Genomic DNA, 21,896 nt, shown 5'->3' with positions numbered 1-21,896 from the left:
AGTACATAAACCAATCAGAATGGTGTATTTTGAATGACAATTGCATCAACCAATCAGATGGTCTCAATTCTAAACTAATTTGCATAAGGGCTTTATTTGCTCTACATAACTTATTGTGGTCCTTCCTAACCCTAGTTTAATTGAAAACTTATAAAACCAGCCACAGATAGTTCATAACAATAGCATTCTTGACCAATTGTCTTGCTGGTTGAAGACTAATGCATGATAGTCCCAGCAAAAGTTGTAAAATAGAAAACTGTTGACTGACAGTATATAAACCAATCAGAATGGCTTATTTTGAATGACAGTTGCATCAACCAATCAGATGATCTCAATTCTGAACTAATTTGCATAAGGGCTTTATTTGCTCTCCATAACTTACTGAGGTCCTTCCTAACCCTAGTTTAATTGAAAACCTACAAAACCAGCCACAGATAGTTGATAACAAGAGCATTCTTGACCAAATGTCTTGCTGGTTGAAGACTAATGCATGATAGTCCCAGCAAAAGTTTTAAAATAGAGAACTGTTGACTGACAGTACATAAACCAATCAGAATGGCTTATTTTGAATGACAATTGCATCAACCAATCAGATGGTCTTAATTCTAAACTAATTTGCATAAGGGCTTTATTTGCTCTCCATAACTTACTGAGGTCCTTCCTAACCCTAGTTTAATTGAAAATCTATAAAACCAACCACAGATAGTTGATAACAAGAGCATTCTTGACCAATAGTCTTGCTGGTTGAAGGCTATTGCGTGATGCTTCCAGCAAAAGTTGTAAAATAGAAAACTGTTGACTACATTCTTGACCAATTGTCTTGTTGGTTGAAGACTATTGCATGATGGTCCCAGCAAAAGTTATAAAATAGAAAACTGTTGACTGACAGCACATAAACCAATCAGAATGGCATATTTTGAATGACAATTGCATCAACCAATCAGATGGTCTCAATTCTAAACTAATTTGCATAAGGGCTTTATTTGCTCTCCATAACTTACTGAGGTCTTTCCTAACCCTAGTTTAATTGAAAACATACAAAACCAGCCACAGATAGTTGATAACAAGAGCATTCTTGACCAATTGTCTTGCTGGTTGTAGACTAATGCATGATAGTCCCAGCAAAAGATGTAAAATAGAAAACTGTTGACTGACAGTACATAAACCAATCAGAATGGCTTATTTTGAATGACAGTTGCATCAACCAATCATATGATCTCAATTCTGAACTAATTTGCATAAGGGCTTTATTCGCTCTTCATAACTTACTGAGGTCCTTCCTCACCCTAGTCTAATAGAACACCTGCAGAACCAGCCACAGATAGTTGATAACAAGAGCATTCTTGACCAATTGTCAAAGCAAAAGTTGTAAAATAGAAAACTGTTGACTGACAGTATATAAACCAATCAGAATGGCTTATTTTGAATGACAGTTGCATCAACCAATCAGATGATCTCAATTCTGAACTAATTTGCATAAGGGCTATATTTGCTCTCCATAACTTACTGAGGTCATTCCTAACCCTAGTTTAATTGAAAACCTACAAAACCATCTACAGATAGTTGATAACAAGAGCATTCTTGACCAATTGTCTTGCTGGTTGAAGACTAATGCTTGATAGTCCCAGCAAAAGTTGTAAAATAGAGAACTGTTGACTGACAGCACATAAACCAATCAGAATGGCTTATTTTGAATGACAATTGCATCAACCAATCAGATGGTCTCAATTCTAAACTAATTTGCATAAGGGCTTTATTTGCTCTCCATAACTTACTGAGGTCTTTCCTAACCCTAGTTTAATTGAAAACCTACCAAACCAGCCACAGATAGTTGATAACAAGAGCATTCTTGACCAATTGTCTTGCTGGTTGAAGACTAATGCATGATAGTCCCAGCAAAAGTTGTAAAATAGAAAACTGTTGACTGACAGTACATAAACCAATCTGAATGGCTTATTTTGAATGACAGTTGCATCAACCAATCATATGATCTCAATTCTGAACCAATTTGCATAAGGGCTTTATTTGCTCTTCATAACTTACTGAGGTCCTTCCTCACCCTAGTCTAATTGAACACCTGCAGAACCAGCCACAGATAGTTGATAACATGAGCATTCTTGACCAATTGTCTTGCTGGTTGAAGACTAATGCATGATAGTCCCAGCAAAAGTTGTAAAATAGAAAACTGTTGACTGACAGTATATAAACCAATCAGAATGGCTTATTTTGAATGACAGTTGCATCAACCAATCAGATGATCTCAATTCTGAACTAATTTGCATAAGGGCTTTATTTGCTCTCCATAACTTACTGAGGTCCTTCCTAACCCTAGTTTAATTGAAAACCTACAAAACCAGCCACAGATAGTTGATAACAAGAGCATTCTTGACCAATTGTCTTGCTGGTTGAAGACTAATGCATGATAGTCCCAGCAAAAGTTGTAAAATAGAGAACTGTTGACTGACAGTACATAAACCAATCAGAATGGTGTATTTTGAATGACAATTGCATCAACCATTAAGATGGTCTCAATTCTAAACTAATTTGCATAAGGGCTTTATTTGCTCTCCATAACTTACTGAGGTCCTTCCTAACCCTAGTTTAATTGAAAAGCTATAAAACCAGCCACAGATAGTTGATAACAAGAGCATTCTTGACCAATTGACTTGCTGGTTGAAGGCTATTGCGTGATAGTGCCAGCAAAAGTTGTAAAATAGAAAACTGTTGACTACATTCTTGACCAATTGTCTTGCTGGTTGAAGACTATTGCATGATGGTCCCAGCAAAAGTTATAAAATAGAAAACTGTTGACTGACAGCACATAAACCAATCAGAATGGCATATTTTGAATGACAATTGCATCAACCAATCAGATGGTCTCAATTCTAAACTAATTTGCATAAGGGCTTTATTTGCTCTCCATAACTTACTGAGGTCTTTCCTAACCCTAGTTTAATTGAAAACATACAAAACCAGCCACAGATAGTTGATAACAAGAGCATTCTTGACCAATTGTCTTGCTGGTTGTAGACTAATGCATGATAGTCCCAGCAAAAGATGTAAAATAGAAAACTGTTGACTGACAGTACATAAACCAATCAGAATGGCTTATTTTGAATGACAGTTGCATCAACCAATCATATGATCTCAATTCTGAACTAATTTGCATAAGGGCTTTATTCGCTCTTCATAACTTACTGAGGTCCTTCCTCACCCTAGTCTAATAGAACACCTGCAGAACCAGCCACAGATAGTTGATAACAAGAGCATTCTTGACCAATTGTCAAAGCAAAAGTTGTAAAATAGAAAACTGTTGACTGACAGTATATAAACCAATCAGAATGGCTTATTTTGAATGACAGTTGCATCAACCAATCAGATGATCTCAATTCTGAACTAATTTGCATAAGGGCTATATTTGCTCTCCATAACTTACTGAGGTCATTCCTAACCCTAGTTTAATTGAAAACCTACAAAACCATCCACAGATAGTTGATAACAAGAGCATTCTTGACCAATTGTCTTGCTGGTTGAAGACTAATGCTTGATAGTCCCAGCAAAAGTTGTAAAATAGAGAACTGTTGACTGACAGCACATAAACCAATCAGAATGGCTTATTTTGAATGACAATTGCATCAACCAATCAGATGGTATCAATTCTAAACTAATTTGCATAAGGGCTTTATTTGCTCTCCATAACTTACTGAGGTCTTTCCTAACCCTAGTTTAATTGAAAACCTACCAAACCAGCCACAGATAGTTGATAACAAGAGCATTCTTGACCAATTGTCTTGCTGGTTGAAGACTAATGCATGATAGTCCCAGCAAAAGTTGTAAAATAGAAAACTGTTGACTGACAGTACATAAACCAATCAGAATGGCTTATTTTGAATGACAGTTGCATCAACCAATCATATGATCTCAATTCTGAACCAATTTGCATAAGGGCTTTATTTGCTCTTCATAACTTACTGAGGTCCTTCCTCACCCTAGTCTAATTGAACACCTGCAGAACCAGCCACAGATAGTTGATAACATGAGCATTCTTGACCAATTGTCTTGCTGGTTGAAGACTAATGCATGATAGTCCCAGCAAAAGTTGTAAAATAGAAAACTGTTGACTGACAGTATATAAACCAATCAGAATGGCTTATTTTGAATGACAGTTGCATCAACCAATCAGATGATCTCAATTCTGAACTAATTTGCATAAGGGCTTTATTTGCTCTCCATAACTTACTGAGGTCCTTCCTAGCCCTAGTTTAATTGAAAAACCTACAAAACCAGCCACAGATAGTTGATAACAAGAGCATTCTTGACCAATTGTCTTGCTGGTTGAAGACTAATGCATGATAGTCCCAGCAAAAGTTGTAAAATAGAGAACTGTTGACTGACAGTACATAAACCAATCAGAATGGTGTATTTTGAATGACAATTGCATCAACCAATCAGATGGTCTCAATTCTAAACTAATTTGCATAGGGGCTTTATTTGCTCTCCATAACTTACTGAGGTCCTTCCTAACCCTAGTTTAATTGAAAACCTATAAAACCAGCCACAGATAGTTGATAACAAGAGCATTCTTGACCAATTGTCTTGCTGGTTGAAGGCTATTGTGTGATGGTGCCAGCAAAAGTTGTAAAATAGAAAACTGTTGACTACATTCTTGACCAATTGTCTTGCTGGTTGAAGACTATTGCATGATGGTCCCAGCAAAAGTTATAAAATAGAAAACTGTTGACTGACAGCACATAAACCAATCAGAATGGCTTATTTTGAATGACAATTGCATCAACCAATCAGATGGTCTCAATTCTAAACTAATTTGCATAAGGGCTTTATTTGCTCTCCATAACTTACTGAGGTCTTTCCTAACCCTAGTTTAATTGAAAACCTACAAAACCAGCCACAGATAGTTGATAACAAGAGCATTCTTGACCAAATGTCTTGCTGGTTGAAGACTAATGCATGATAGTCCCAGCAAAAGTTGTAAAATAGAGAACTGTTGACTGACTGTACATAAACCAATCAGAATGGTGTATTTTGAATGACAATTGCATCAACCAATCAGATGGTCTCAATTCTAAACTAATTTGCATAGGGGCTTTATTTGCTCTCCATAACTTACTGAGGTCCTTCCTAACCCTAGTTTAATTGAAAACCTATAAAACCAGCCACAGATAGTTGATAACAAGAGCATTCTTGACCAATTGTCTTGCTGGTTGAAGGCTATTGCATGATGGTGCCAGCAAAAGTTGTAAAATAGAAAACTGTTGACTACATTCTTGACCAATTGTCTTGCTGGTTGAAGACTATTGCATGATGGTCCCATCAAAAGTTGTAAAATAGAGAACTGTTGACTGACAGTACATAAACCAATCAGAATGGCTTATTTTGAATGACAATTGCATCAACCAATCAGATGGTCTTAATTCTAAACTAATTTGCATAAGGGCTTTATTTGCTCTCCATAACTTACTGAGGTCCTTCCTAACCCTAGTTTAATTGAAAACCTACAAAACCAGCTACATATAGTTGATAACAAGAGCATTCTTGAACAATTGTCTTGCTGGTTGAAGACTAATGCATGATAGTCCCAGCAAAAGTTGTAAAATAGAGAACTGTTGACTGACAGTACATAAACCAATCAGAATGGTGTATTTTGAATGACAATTGCATCAACCAATCAGATGGTCTCAATTCTAAACTAATTTGCATAAGGGCTTTATTTGCTCTCCATAACTTACTGAGGTCCTTCCTAACCCTAGTTTAATTGAAAACTTATAAAACCAGCCACAGATAGTTCATAACAATAGCATTCTTGACTAATTGTCTTGCTGGTTGAAGACTAATGCATGATAGTCCCAGCAAAAGTTGTAAAATAGAAAACTGTTGACTGACAGTATATAAACCAATCAGAATGGCTTATTTTGAATGACAGTTGCATCAACCAATCAGATGATCTCAATTCTGAACTAATTTGCATAAGGGCTTTATTTGCTCTCCATAACTTACTGAGGTCCTTCCTAACCCTAGTTTAATTGAAAACCTACCAAACCAGCCACAGATAGTTGATAACAAGAGCATTCTTGACCAATTGTCTTGCTGGTTGAAGACTAATGCTTGATAGTCCCAGCAAAAGTTGTAAAATAGAGAACTGTTGACTGACAACACATAAACCAATCAGAATGGCTTATTTTGAATGACAATTGCATCAACCAATCAGATGGTCTCAATTCTAAACTAATTTGCATAAGGGCTTTATTTGCTCTCCATAACTTACTGAGGTCTTTCCTAACCCTAGTTTAATTGAAAACCTACCAAATCAGCCACAGATAGTTGATAACAAGAGCATTCTTGACCAATTGTCTTGCTGGTTGAAGACTAATGCATGATAGTCCCAGCAAAAGTTGTAAAATAGAAAACTGTTGACTGACAGTACATAAACCAATCAGAATGGCTTATTTTGAATGACAGTTGCATCAACCAATCATATGATCTCAATTCTGAACCAATTTGCATAAGGGCTTTATTTGCTCTTCATAACTTACTGAGGTCCTTCCTCACCCTAGTCTAATTGAACACCTGCAGAACCAGCCACAGATAGTTGATAACATGAGCATTCTTGACCAATTGTCTTGCTGGTTGAAGACTAATGCATGATAGTCCCAGCAAAAGTTGTAAAATAGAAAACTGTTGACTGACAGTATATAAACCAATCAGAATGGCTTATTTTGAATGACAGTTGCATCAACCAATCAGATGATCTCAATTCTGAACTAATTTGCATAAGGGCTTTATTTGCTCTCCATAAGTTACTGAGGTCCTTCCTAACCCTAGTTTAATTGAAAAACCTACAAAACCAGCCACAGATAGTTGATAACAAGAGCATTCTTGACTAATTGTCTTGCTGATTGAAGACTAATGCATGATAGTCCCAGCAAAAGTTGTAAAATAGAGAACTGTTGACTGACAGTACATAAACCAATCAGAATGGTGTATTTTGAATGACAATTGCATCAACCAATCAGATGGTCTCAATTCTAAACTAATTTGCATAGGGGCTTTATTTGCTCTCCATAACTTACTGAGGTCCTTCCTAACCCTATTTTAATTGAAAACCTATAAAACCAGCCACAGATAGTTGATAACAAGAGCATTCTTGACCAATTGTCTTGCTGGTTGAAGGCTATTGTGTGATGGTGCCAGCAAAAGTTGTAAAATAGAAAACTGTTGACTACATTCTTGACCAATTGTCTTGCTGGTTGAAGACTATTGCATGATGGTCCCAGCAAAAGTTATAAAATAGAAAACTGTTGACTGACAGCACATAAACCAATCAGAATGGCTTATTTTGAATGACAATTGCATCAACCAATCATATGATCTCAATTCTGAACTAATTTGCATAAGGGCTTTATTTGCTCTCCATAACTTACTGAGGTCATTCCTAACCCTAGTTTAATTGAAAACCTACAAAACCAGCCACAGATAGTTGATAACAAGAGCATTCTTGACCAATTGTCTTGCTGGTTGAAGACTAATGCATGGTAGTCCCAGCAAAAGTTGTAAAATAGAGAACTGTTGACTGACAGTACATAAACCAATCAGAATGGTGTATTTTGAATGACAATTGCATCAACCAATCAGATGGTCTCAATTCTAAACTAATTTGCATAAGGGCTTTATTTGCTCTACATAACTTATTGTGGTCCTTCCTAACCCTAGTTTAATTGAAAACTTATAAAACCAGCCACAGATAGTTCATAACAATAGCATTCTTGACCAATTGTCTTGCTGGTTGAAGACTAATGCATGATAGTCCCAGCAAAAGTTGTAAAATAGAAAACTGTTGACTGACAGTATATAAACCAATCAGAATGGCTTATTTTGAATGACAGTTGCATCAACCAATCAGATGATCTCAATTCTGAACTAATTTGCATAAGGGCTTTATTTGCTCTCCATAACTTACTGAGGTCCTTCCTAACCCTAGTTTAATTGAAAACCTACAAAACCAGCCACAGATAGTTGATAACAAGAGCATTCTTGACCAAATGTCTTGCTGGTTGAAGACTAATGCATGATAGTCCCAGCAAAAGTTTTAAAATAGAGAACTGTTGACTGACAGTACATAAACCAATCAGAATGGCTTATTTTGAATGACAATTGCATCAACCAATCAGATGGTCTTAATTCTAAACTAATTTGCATAAGGGCTTTATTTGCTCTCCCTAACTTACTGAGGTCCTTCCTAACCCTAGTTTAATTGAAAACCTATAAAACCAACCACAGATAGTTGATAACAAGAGCATTCTTGACCAATAGTCTTGCTGGTTGAAGGCTATTGCGTGATGCTGCCAGCAAATGTTGTAAAATAGAAAACTGTTGACTACATTCTTGACCAATTGTCTTGCTTGTTGAAGACTATTGCATGATGGTCCCAGCAAAAGTTATAAAATAGAAAACTGTTGACTGACAGCACATAAACCAATCAGAATGGCTTATTTTGAATGACAATTGCATCAACCAATCAGATGGTCTCAATTCTAAACTAATTTGCATAAGGGCTTTATTTGCTCTCCATAACTTACTGAGGTCTTTCCTAACCCTAGTTTAATTGAAAACCTACAAAACCAGCCACAGATAGTTGATAACAAGAGCATTCTTGACCAATTGTCTTGCTGGTTGAAGACTAATGCATGATAGTCCAAGCAAAAGTTGTAAAATAGAAAACTGTTGACTGACAGTACATAAACCAATCAGAATGGCTTATTTTGAATGACAGTTGCATCAACCAATCAGATGGTCTCAATTCTGAACTAATTTGCATAAGGGCTTTATTAGCTCTTTATAACTTACTGAGGTCCTTCCTCACCCTATTCTAATTGAACAACTGCAGAACCAGCCACAGATAGTTGATAACAAGAACATTATTGACCAATTGTCTTGCTGGTTGAAGACTATTGCATGATGGTCCCAGCAAACGTTGTAAAATAGGAAACTGTTGACTGATGGTACATAAACCAATCAGAATGGCTTATTTTGAATGACAGTTGCATCAACCAATCAGATGGTCTCAATTCTAAACTAATTTGCATAATGGCTTTATTTGCTCTTCATAACTTACTGAGGTCCTTCCTAACCCTAGTTTAATTGAAAACCTACAAAACCAGCCACAGATAGTTGATAACAAGAGCATTCTTGACCATTTGTCTTGCTGGTTGAAGACTAATGCATGATAGTCCCAGCAAAAGTTGTAAAATAGAGAACTGTTGACTGACTGTACATAAACCAATCAGAATGGTGTATTTTGAATGACAATTGCATCAACCAATCAGATGGTCTCAATTCTAAACTAATTTGCATAGGGGCTTTATTTGCTCTCCATAACTTACTGAGGTCCTTCCTAACCCTAGTTTAATTGAAAACCTATAAAACCAGCCACAGATAGTTGATAACAAGAGCATTCTTGACCAATTGTCTTGTTGGTTGAAGGCTATTGCGTGATGGTGCCAGCAAAAGTTGTAAAATAGAAAACTGTTGACTACATTCTTGACCAATTGTCTTGCTGGTTGAAGACTATTGCATGATGGTCCCAGCAAAAGTTATAAAATAGAAAACTGTTGACTGACAGCACATAAACCAATCAGAATGGCTTATTTTGAATGACAAGTGCATCAACCAATCAGATGGTCTCAATTCTAAACTAATTTGCATAAGGGCTTTATTTGCTCTCCATAACTTACTGAGGTCTTTCCTAACCCTAGTTTAATTGAAAACCTACAAAACCAGCCACAGATAGTTGATAACAAGAGCATTCTTGACCAAATGTCTTGCTGGTTGAAGACTAATGCATGATAGTCCCAGCAAAAGTTGTAAAATAGAGAACTGTTGATTGACAGTACATAAACCAATCAGAATGGCTTATTTTGAATGACAATTGCATCAACCAATCAGATGGTCTTAATTCTAAACTAATTTGCATAAGGGCTTTATTTGCTCTCCATAACTTACTGAGGTCCTTCCTAACCCTAGTTTAATTGAAAACCTACAAAACCAGCCACAGATAGTTGATAACAAGAGCATTCTTGACCAATTGTCTTGCTGGTTGAAGACTAATGCATGATAGTCCCAGCAAAAGTTGTAAAATAGAGAACTGTTGACTGACAGTACATAAACCAATCAGAATGGTGTATTTTGTATGACAATTGCATCAACCAATCAGATGGTCTCAATTCTAAACTAATTTGCATAAGGGCTTTATTTGCTCTCCATAACTTACTGAGGTCCTTCCTAACCCTAGTTTAATTGAAAACTTATAAAACCAGCCACAGATAGTTCATAACAAGAGCATTCTTGACCAATTGTCTTGCTGGTTGAAGACTAATGCATGATAGTCCCAGCAAAAGTTGTAAAATAGAGAACTGTTGACTGACAGTACATAAACCAATCAGAATGGCTTATTTTGAATGACAATTGCATCAACCAATCAGATGGTCTCAATTCTAAACTAATTTGCATAAGGGCTTTATTTGCTCTCCATAACTTACTGAGGTCTTTCCTAACCCTAGTTTAATTGAACACCTGCAGAACCAGCCACAGATAGTTGATAACAAGAGCATTCTTGACCAATTGTCTTGCTGGTTGAAGACTAATGCATGATAGTCCCAGCAAAAGTTGCAAAATAGAAAACTGTTGACTGACAGTACATAAACCAATCAGAATGGCTTATTTTGAATGACAATTGCATCAACCAATCAGATGGTCTTAATTCTAAACTAATTTGCATAAGGGCTTTATTTGCTCTCCATAACTTACTGAGGTCCTTCCTAACCCTAGTTTAATTGAAAACCTACAAAACCAGCCACAGATAGTTGATAACAAGAGCATTCTTGACCAATTGTCTTGCTGGTTGAAGACTAATGCATGATAGTCCCAGCAAAAGTTGTAAAATAGAGAACTGTTGACTGACAGTACATAAACCAATCAGAATGGTGTATTTTGAATGACAATTGCATCAACCAATCAGATGGTCTCAATTCTAAACTAATTTGCATAAGGGCTTTATTTGCTCTCCATAACTTACTGAGGTCCTTCCTAACCCTAGTTTAATTGAAAAGCTATAAAACCAGCCACAGATAGTTGATAACAAGAGCATTCTTGACCAATTGTCTTGCTGGTTGAAGGCTATTGTGTGATGGTGCCAGCAAAAGTTGTAAAATAGAAAACTGTTGACTACATTCTTGACCAATTGTCTTGCTGGTTGAAGACTATTGCATGATGGTCCCAGCAAAAGTTATAAAATAGAAAACTGTTGACTGACAGCACATAAACCAATCAGAATGGCTTATTTTGAATGACAATTGCATCAACCAATCATATGATCTCAATTCTGAACTAATTTGCATAAGGGCTTTATTTGCTCTCCATAACTTACTGAGGTCTTTCCTAACCCTAGTTTAATTGAAAACCTACAAAACCAGCCACAGATAGTTGATAACAAGAGCATTCTTGACCAATTGTCTTGCTGGTTGTAGACTAATGCATGATAGTCCCAGCAAAAGATGTAAAATAGAAAACTGTTGACTGACAGTACATAAACCAATCAGAATGGCTTATTTTGAATGACAGTTGCATTAACCAATCATATGATCTCAATTCTGAACTAATTTGCATAAGGGCTTTATTCGCTCTTCATAACTTACTGAGGTCCTTCCTCACCCTAGTCTAATAGAACACCTGCAGAACCAGCCACAGATAGTTGATAACAAGAGCATTCTTGACCAATTGTCAAAGCAAAAGTTGTAAAATAGAAAACTGTTGACTGACAGTATATAAACCAATCAGAATGGCTTATTTTGAATGACAGTTGCATCAACCAATCAGATGATCTCAATTCTGAACTAATTTGCATAAGGGCTATATTTGCTCTCCATAACTTACTGAGGTCATTCCTAACCCTAGTTTAATTGAAAACCTACAAAACCATCCACAGATAGTTGATAACAAGAGCATTATTGACCAATTGTCTTGCTGGTTGAAGACTATTGCATGATGGTCCCAGCAAAAGTTATAAAATAGAAAACTGTTGACTGACAGCACATAAACCAATCAGAATGGCTTATTTTGAATGACAATTGCATCAACCAATCAGATGGTCTCAATTCTAAACTAATTTGCATAAGGGCTTTATTTGCTCTCCATAACTTACTGAGGTCTTTCCTAACCCTAGTTTAATTGAAAACCTACCAAACCAGCCACAGATAGTTGATAACAAGAGCATTCTTGACCAATTGTCTTGCTGGTCTTCTCGGCCTTTTGGCTGGCGATCAAGGGTAGTATCTGCTGCCTTGGTCCTAGCCGGAGGCATTCGGGGGTCCTTCCTGTTGGGGGGCCCCTAGGATAACGAGAGGGCGAGGTAGTGTCTGTATCCTGTGCAACCATGGTTGGGATTCGAAATACTTTCCGGCTTCAGGTCAATTTACAGAAGAAAGAAAGCAACAGCTTGGCGTTTGTTATGAAGGAGATTTTGTTTGGAGCAGCTAATTTGAAGATGGAGGATATATTTTGTGTTCAAGATTTTCCGACTACTGGGATTTATGATGTGACTTTGGACGATGACCATTTGTGCCTGCCTGTCTATGAGTTACTGCGTGAGTACAAATCCAAACCTGTGATGGATGGAATAGAAGTGATTCCTCTCTTCATGATTAATGAGAGACCAGTAATAGTACATGTGTACAACACGTACACTCCCCTGGATCTGGTAAGATCTTTTCTTACAAGATATTGTGTTTCTGTGAGAGGAGGTATACCGCAGAAAAATGCATTTCAGATTTTTAATGGAAAATATAAATTTTGGGTCAAATTAAGGGCAGATTCTGGAGGAATCGGAGGGGTAACGCACCCACCAGCAAATTTCTCAGTGGGGGGATACAGAGGCTTTCTGTACTACCCCGGACAGCCGAGATATTGCAGATTATGCCTAATGTATGGACATGTACGAGATGAGTGTCCGAAAGATAAATGCTGCAGAAACTGCAGACAGGCAGGTCATGAGGCAGGGGACTGTCCTCAGCCAAGGACTTGTGATGTCTGTGGCAAGAGTGGTCATTCGGCTAGAGGGTGCCCAGGTATGGGAGAGGAGGAAGCCCCAAAAGAAAAGGAGAGGGATACTGTAGGTACTACCAGAGCTACAAAAGGAAAGGAGAAGAGAGCAGAAAAGAGTCCCGAAGATGGAGGATTTGGTGGGATTGCGGCAGGACTTCCAGAAATGGAGGTTATGTCTGTATTTCCAGAAGAAGGAACAGAATCTGAGCAAGATAGTATGGAAACTGTTAGTGGATGTACTTTGTCAGAAATGAGTGAGCAGGAAGGTTCAATAAAAGAGGAGGAGATGGAGAGAAAAAAACCTAAAAGAGAAGATGTTGGAAATCAGGCGGAGGGGAGTGTTAAATTTAAAAAAGCTAAAATAAAGGAGGAAGAAAAAAAGGCAAAGAGGGTTGTGACTGTAATAAAAATTGTTGGTTTTTCAGAAGAGCGGATAAGTAAAATGTTGAGTGTTGGTTTTCTAAGAATGAAGAACCAGACAGACTTTTTTGAGGTTCCAGAAGATTTTTTTAAGGAACCTGGGACAAGGGAAAAGAATGCTCATCTTTTGGAGACTTTAGAAGTATCAGATTAAAATGGCTACTGATTGCTTTGTTTGGGGTGTGTTTAATGCTTTTTGGAGGGAAAATAGTAGGTGGGAGTATGCAAATTTTTATTTGAGAGTCTCTATGAGTTTAATAAAGACCACATTGATGATAATGTATTAGTAACCGTGGAGTCTAGGCCTGGATTTCAAAGTTCCCTTTTGGGAACAGAACGGTTTTAATACACCACTGAGTGGTAAAAAAAAAAAAAAAATTGTCTTGCTGGTTGAAGACTAATGCATGATAGTCCCAGCAAAAGTTGTAAAATAGAAAACTGTTGACTGACAGTACATAAACCAATCAGAATGGCTTATTTTGAATGACAGTTGCATCAACCAATCATATGATCTCAATTCTGAACCAATTTGCATAAGGGCTTTATTTGCTCTTCATAACTTACTGAGGTCCTTCCTCACCCTAGTCTAATTGAACACCTGCAGAACCAGCCACAGATAGTTGATAACATGAGCATTCTTGACCAATTGTCTTGCTGGTTGAAGACTAATGCATGATAGTCCCAGCAAAAGTTGTAAAATAGAAAACTGTTGACTGACAGTATATAAACCAATCAGAATGGCTTATTTTGAATGACAGTTGCATCAACCAATCAGATGATCTCAATTCTGAACTAATTTGCATAAGGGCTTTATTTGCTCTCCATAACTTACTGAGGTCCTTCCTAACCCTAGTTTAATTGAAAACCTACAAAACCAGCCACAGATAGTTGATAACAAGGGCATTCTTGACCAATTGTCTTGCTGGTTGAAGACTAATGCATGATAGTCCCAGCAAAAGTTGTAAAATAGAGAACTGTTGACTGACAGTACATAAACCAATCAGAATGGTGTATTTTGAATGACAAATGCATCAACCAATCAGATGGTCTCAATTCTAAACTAATTTGCATAGGGGCTTTATTTGCTCTCCATAACTTACTGAGGTCCTTCCTAACCCTAGTTTAATTGAAAACCTATAAAACCAGCCACAGATAGTTGATAACAAGAGCATTCTTGACCAATTGTCTTGCTGGTTGAAGGCTATTGCATGATGGTCCCAGCAAAAGTTATAAAATAGAAAACTGTTGACTGACAGCACATAAACCAATCAGAATGGCTTATTTTGAATGACAATTGCATCAACCAATCAGATGGTCTCAATTCTAAACTAATTTGCATAAGGGCTTTATTTGCTCTCCATAACTTACTGAGGTCTTTCCTAACCCTAGTTTAATTGAAAACCTACAAAACCAGCCACAGATAGTTGATAACAAGAGCATTCTTGACCAATTGTCTTGCTGGTTGAAGACTAATGCATGATAGTCCCAGCAAAAGTTGTAAAATAGAAAACTGTTGACTGACAGTACATAAACCAATCAGAATGGCTTATTTTGAATGACGGTTGCATCAACCAATCAGATGATCTCAATTCTGAACTAATTTGCATAAAGGCTTTATTTGCTCTTCATAACTTACTGAGGTCCTTCCTCACCCTAGTCTAATAGAACACCTGCAGAACCAGCCACAGATAGTTGATAACAAGAGCATTCTTGACCAATTGTCTTGCTGGTTGAAGACTAATGCATGATAGTCCAAGCAAAAGTTGTAAAATAGAAAACTGTTGACTGACAGTATATAAACCAATCAGAATGGCTTATTTTGAATGACAGTTGCATCAACCAATCAGATGATCTCAATTCTGAACTAATTTGCATAAGGGCTATATTTGCTCTCCATAACTTACTGAGGTCCTTCCTAACCCTAGTTTAATTGAAAACCTACAAAACCAGCCACAGATAGTTGATAACAAGAGCATTCTTGACCAATTGTCTTGCTGGTAGAAGACTAATGCATGATAGCCCCAGCAAAAGTTGTAAAATAGAGAACTGTTGACTGACAGTACATAAACCAATCAGAATGGTGTATTTTGAATGACAATTGCATCAACCAATCAGATGGTCTTAATTCTAAACTAATTTGCATAAGGGCTTTATTTGCTCTCCATAACTTACTGAGGTCCTTCCTAACCCTAGTTTAATTGAAAACCTACAAAACCAGCCACAGATAGTTGATAACAAGAGCATTCTTGACCAATTGTCTTGCTGGTTGAAGACTAATGCATGATAGTCCCAGCAAAAGTTGTAAAATAGAGAACTGTTGACTGACAGTACATAAACCAATCAGAATGGTGTATTTTGAATGACAATTGCATCAACCAATCAGATGGTCTCAATTCTAAACTAATTTGCATAAGGGCTTTATTTGCTCTCCATAACTTACTGAGGTCCTTCCTAACCCTAGTTTAATTGAAAACCTATAAAACCAGCCACAGATAGTTCATAACAAGAGCATTCTTGACCAATTGTCTTGCTGGTTGAAGACTAATGCATGATAGTCCCAGCAAACGTTGTAAAATAGGAAACTGTTGACTGATGGTACATAAACCAATCAGAATGGCTTATTTTGAATGACAGTTGCATCAACCAATCAGATGGTCTCAATTCTGAACTAATTTGCATAGGGGCTTTATTTGCTCTTCATAACTTACTGAGGTCCTTCCTCACCCTAGTCTAATTGAACAACTGCAGAACCAGCCACAGATAGTTGATAACAAGAACATTATTGACCAATTGTCTTGCTGGTTGAAGACTATTGCATGATGGTCCCAGCAAAAGTTATAAAATAGAAAACTGTTGACTGACAGCACATAAACCAATCAGAATGGCTTATTTTGAATGACAGTTGCATCAACCAATCATATGATCTCAATTCTGAACCAATTTGCATAAGGGCTTTATTTGCTCTCCATAACTTACTGAGGTCCTTCCTAACCCTAGTTTAATTGAAAACCTACAAAACCAGCCACAGATAGTTGATAACAAGAGCATTCTTGACCAATTGTCTTGCTGGTTGAAGACTAATGCATGATAGTCCCAGCAAAAGTTGTAAAATAGAAAACTGTTGACTGACAGTACATAAACCAATCAGAATGGCTTATTTTGAATGACAGTTGCATCAACCAATCATATGATCTCAATTCTGAACCAATTTGCATAAGGGCTTTATTTGCTCTCCATAACTTACTGAGGTCCTTCCTAACCCTAGTTTAATTGAAAACCTACAAAACCAGCCACAGATAGTTCATAACAAGAGCATTCTTGACCAATTGTCTTGCTGGTTGAAGACTAATGAATGATAGTCCCAGGAAAAGTTGTAAAATAGAGAACTGTTGACTGACAGTACATAAACCAATCAGAATGGCTTATTTTGAATGACAATTGCATCAACCAATCAGATGGTCTCAATTCTAAACTAATTTGCATAAGGGCTTTATTTGCTCTCCATAACTTACTGAGGTCTTTCCTAACCCTAGTTTAATTGAACACCTGCAGAACCAGCCACAGATAGTTGATAACAAGAGCATTCTTGACCAATTGTCTTGCTGGTTGAAGGCTATTGTGTGATGGTGCAAGCAAAAGTTGTAAAATAGAAAACTGTTGACTACATTCATGACCAATTGTCTTGCTGGTTGAAGACTATTGCATGATGGTCCCAGCAAAAGTTATAAAATCGAAAACTGTTGACTGACAGCACATAAACCAATCAGAATGGCTTATTTTGAATGACAATTGCATCAACCAATCAGATGGTCTCAATTCTAAACTAATTTGCATAAGGGCTTTATTTGCTCCCCATAACTTACTGAGGTCTTTCCTAACCCTAGTTTAATTGAAAACCTACAAAACCAGCCACAGATAGATGATAACAAGAGCATTCTTGACCAAATGTCTTGCTGGTTGAAGACTAATGCATGATAGTCTCAGCAAAAGTTGTAAAATAGAGAACTGTTGACTGACAGTACATAAACCAATCAGAATGGCTTATTTTGAATGACAATTGCATCAACCAATCAGATGGTCTTAATTCTAAACTAATTTGCATAAGGGCTTTATTTGCTCTCCATAACTTACTGAGGTCCTTCCTAACCCTAGTTTAATTGAAAACCTACAAAACCAGCCACAGATAGTTGATAACAAGAGCATTCTTGACCAATTGTCTTGCTGGTTGAAGACTAATGCATGATAGTCCCAGCAAAAGTTGTAAAATAGAGAACTGTTGACTGACAGTACATAAACCAATCAGAATGGTGTATTTTGAATGACAATTGCATCAACCAATCAGATGGTCTCAATTCTAAACTAATTTGCATAAGGGCTTTATTTGCTCTCCATAACTTACTGAGGTCCTTCCTAACCCTAGTTTAATTGAAAACTTATAAAACCAGCCACAGATAGTTCATAACAAGAGCATTCTTGACCAATTGTCTTGCTGGTTGAAGACTAATGCATGATAGTCCCAGCAAAAGTTGTAAAATAGAGAACTGTTGACTGACAGTACATAAACCAATCAGAATGGTGTATTTTGAATGACAGTTGCATCAACCAATCAGATGATCTCAATTCTGAACTAATTTGCATAAGGGCTTTATTTGCTCTCCATAACTTACTGAGGTCCTTCCTAACCCTAGTTTAATTGAAAACCTATAAAACCAGCCACAGATAGTTGATAACAAGAGCATTCTTGACCAATTGTCTTGCTGGTTGAAGGCTATTGCGTGATGGTGCCAGCAAAAGTTGTAAAATAGAAAACTGTTGACTACATTCTTGACCAATTGTCTTGCTGGTTGAAGACTAATGCATGATAGTCCAAGCAAAAGTTGTAAAATAGAAAACTGTTGACTGACAGTATATAAACCAATCAGAATGGCTTATTTTGAATGACAGTTGCATCAACCAATCAGATGGTCTCAATTCTGAACTAATTTGCATAAGGGCTTTATTTGCTCTTTATAACTTACTGAGGTCCTTCCTCACCCTATTCTAATTGAACAACTGCAGAACCAGCCACAGATAGTTGATAACAAGAACATTATTGACCAATTGTCTTGCTGGTTGAAGACTATTGCATGATGGTCCCAGCAGACGTTGTAAAATAGGAAACTGTTGACTGATGGTACATAAACCAATCAGAATGGCTTATTTTGAATGACAGTTGCATCAACCAATCAGATGGTCTCAATTCTGAACTAATTTGCATAATGGCTTTATTTGCTCTTCATAACTTACTGAGGTCCTTCCTCACCCTAGTCTAATTGAACACCTGCAGAACCAGCCACAGATAGTTGATTACAAGAACATTCTTGACCAATTGTCTTGCTGGTTGAAGGCTATTGCGTGATGGTGCCAGCAAAAGTTGTAAAATAGAAAACTGTTGACTACATTCTTGACCAATTGTCTTGCTGGTTGAAGACGAATGCATGATAGTCCAAGCAAAAGTTGTAAAATAGAAAACTGTTGACTGACAGTATATAAACCAATCAGAATGGCTTATTTTGAATGACAGTTGCATCAACCAATCAGATGATCTCAATTCTGAACTAATTTGCATAAGGGCTATATTTGCTCTCCATAACTTACTGAGGTCCTTCCTAACCCTAGTTTAATTGAAAACCTACAAAACCAGCCACAGATAGTTGATAACAAGAGCATTATTGACCAATTGTCTTGCTGGTTGAAGACTATTGCATGATGGTCCCAGCAAACGTTGTAAAATAGGAAACTGTTGACTGATGGTACATAAACCAATCAGAATGGCTTATTTTGAATGACAGTTGCATCAACCAATCAGATGGTCTCAATTCTGAACTAATTTGCATAATGGCTTTATTTGCTCTTCATAACTTACTGAGGTCCTTCCTCACCCTAGTCTAATTGAACACCTGCAGAACCAGCCACAGATAGTTGATAACAAGAACATTCTTGACCAATTGTCTTGCTGGTTGAAGGCTATTGCGTGATGGTGCCAGCAAAAGTTGTAAAATAGAAAACTGTTGACTACATTCTTGACCAATTGTCTTGCTGGTAGAAGACTATTGCATGATGGTCCCAGCAAAAGTTATAAAATAGAAAACTGTTGACTGACAGCACATAAACCAATCAGAATGGCTTATTTTGAATGACAATTGCATCAACCAATCAGATGGTCTCAATTCTAAACTAATTTGCATAAGGGCTTTATTTGCTCTCCATAACTTACTGAGGTCTTTCCTAACCCTAGTTTAATTGAAAACCTACCAAACCAGCCACAGATAGTTGATAACAAGAGCATTCTTGACCAATTGTCTTGCTGGTTGAAGACTAATGCATGATAGTCCCAGCAAAAGTTGTAAAATAGAAAACTGTTGACTGACAGTACATAAACCAATCAGAATGGCTTATTTTGAATGACAGTTGCATCAACCAATCATATGATCTCAATTCTGAACCAATTTGCATAAGGGCTTTATTTGCTCTCCATAACTTACTGAGGTCCTTCCTAACCCTAGTTTAATTGAAAACCTACAAAACCAGCCACAGATAGTTGATAACAAGAGCATTCTTGACCAATTGTCTTGCTGGTTGAAGACTAATGCATGATAGTCCCAGCAAAAGTTGTAAAATAGAGAACTGTTGACTGACAGTACATAAACCAATCAGAATGGTGTATTTTGAATGACAATTGCATCAACCAATCAGATGGTCTCAATTCTAAACTAATTTGCATAAGGGCTTTATTTGCTCTCCATAACTTATGCTAGGTACACACCAGGACGACTAGGGCCCGATCAGCACAATCTAGATCCAATTCCGATCAATCGGATGTAGATTGTGTGCTGATTGGGCCCTTTTCTGACCTGGTGTGGAGCGATTCCGATCCGATGCGCGGTCCCGCGGGTCGGTCGGTCGTTATTGAGATCCTACCTGCTGCAGGTAGGATCTCAATGACGACCATAGAACCGGGTGCGGGTCGCCATCGGATCGGACCCGCTCACGGTGCACATCGTGAGCGGGTCGTGCCCTCCCGCGTCATCGTGAGCGGGTCGGACGAGACACTGACGACCCGCTCACGATGTGCATCGTGAGCGGGTCGTCCTGGTGTGTACCCCGCATTACTGAGGTCCTTCCTAACCCTAGTTTAATTGAAAACCTATAAAACCAGCCACAGATAGTTCATAACAAGAGCATTCTTGACCAAATGTCTTGCTGGTTGAAGACTAATGCATGATAGTGCCAGCAAAAGTCGTAAAATAGAGAACTGTTGACTGACAGTACATAAACCAATCAGAATGGCTTATTTTGAATGACAATTGCATCAACCAATCAGATGGTCTTAATTCTAAACTAATTTGCATAAGGGCTTTATTTGCTCTCCAAAACTTACTGAGGCCCTTCCTAACCCTAGTTTAATTGAAAACCTACAAAATCAGCCACAGATAGTTGATAACAAGAGCATTCTTGACCAATTGTCTTTCTGGTTGAAGACTAATGCATGATAGTCCCAGCAAAAGTTGTAAAATAGAGAACTGTTGACTGACAGTACATAAACCAATCAGAATGGTGTATTTTGAATGACAATTGCATCAACCAATCAGATGGTCTCAATTCTAAACTAATTTGCATAGGGGCTTTATTTGCTCTCCATAACTTACTGAGGTCCTTCCTAACCCTAGTTTAATTGAAAACCTATAAAACCAGCCACAGATAGATGATATCAAGAGCATTCTTGACCAATTGTCTTACTGGTTGAAGGCTATTGCGTGATAGTGCAAGCAAAAGTTGTAAAATAGAAAACTGTTGACTACATTCATGACCAATTGTCTTGCTTGTTGAAGACTATTGCATGATGGTCCCAGCAAAAGTTATAAAATCGAAAACTGTTGACTGACAGCACATAAACCAATCAGAATGGCTTATTTTGAATGGCAATTGCATCAACCAATCAGATGGTCTCAATTCTAAACTAATTTGCATAAGGGCTTTATTTGCTCTCCATAACTTACTGAGGTCCTTCCTAACCCTAGTTTAATTGAAAACCTACAAAACCAGCCACAGATAGTTGATAACAAGAGCATTCTTGACCAATTGTCTTGCTGGTTGAAGACTAATGCATGATAGTCCCAGCAAAAGTTGTAAAATAGAGAACTGTTGACTGACAGTACATAAACCAATCAGAATAGTGTATTTTGAATGACAATTGCATCAACCAATCAGATGGTCTTAATTCTAAACTAATTTGCATAAGGGCTTTATTTGCTCTCCATAACTTACTGAGGTCCTTCCTAACCCTAGTTTAATTGAAAACTTATAAAACCAGCCACAGATAG

Source organism: Crinia signifera, chromosome 3, assembly GCF_055691185.1.
Source record: "Crinia signifera chromosome 3, ASM5569118v1, whole genome shotgun sequence".
NCBI lineage: Eukaryota > Metazoa > Chordata > Amphibia > Anura > Myobatrachidae > Crinia > Crinia signifera.
The sequence above is the reverse complement of the archived record's forward strand: the minus strand, read 5'-3'. Positions refer to the sequence as shown.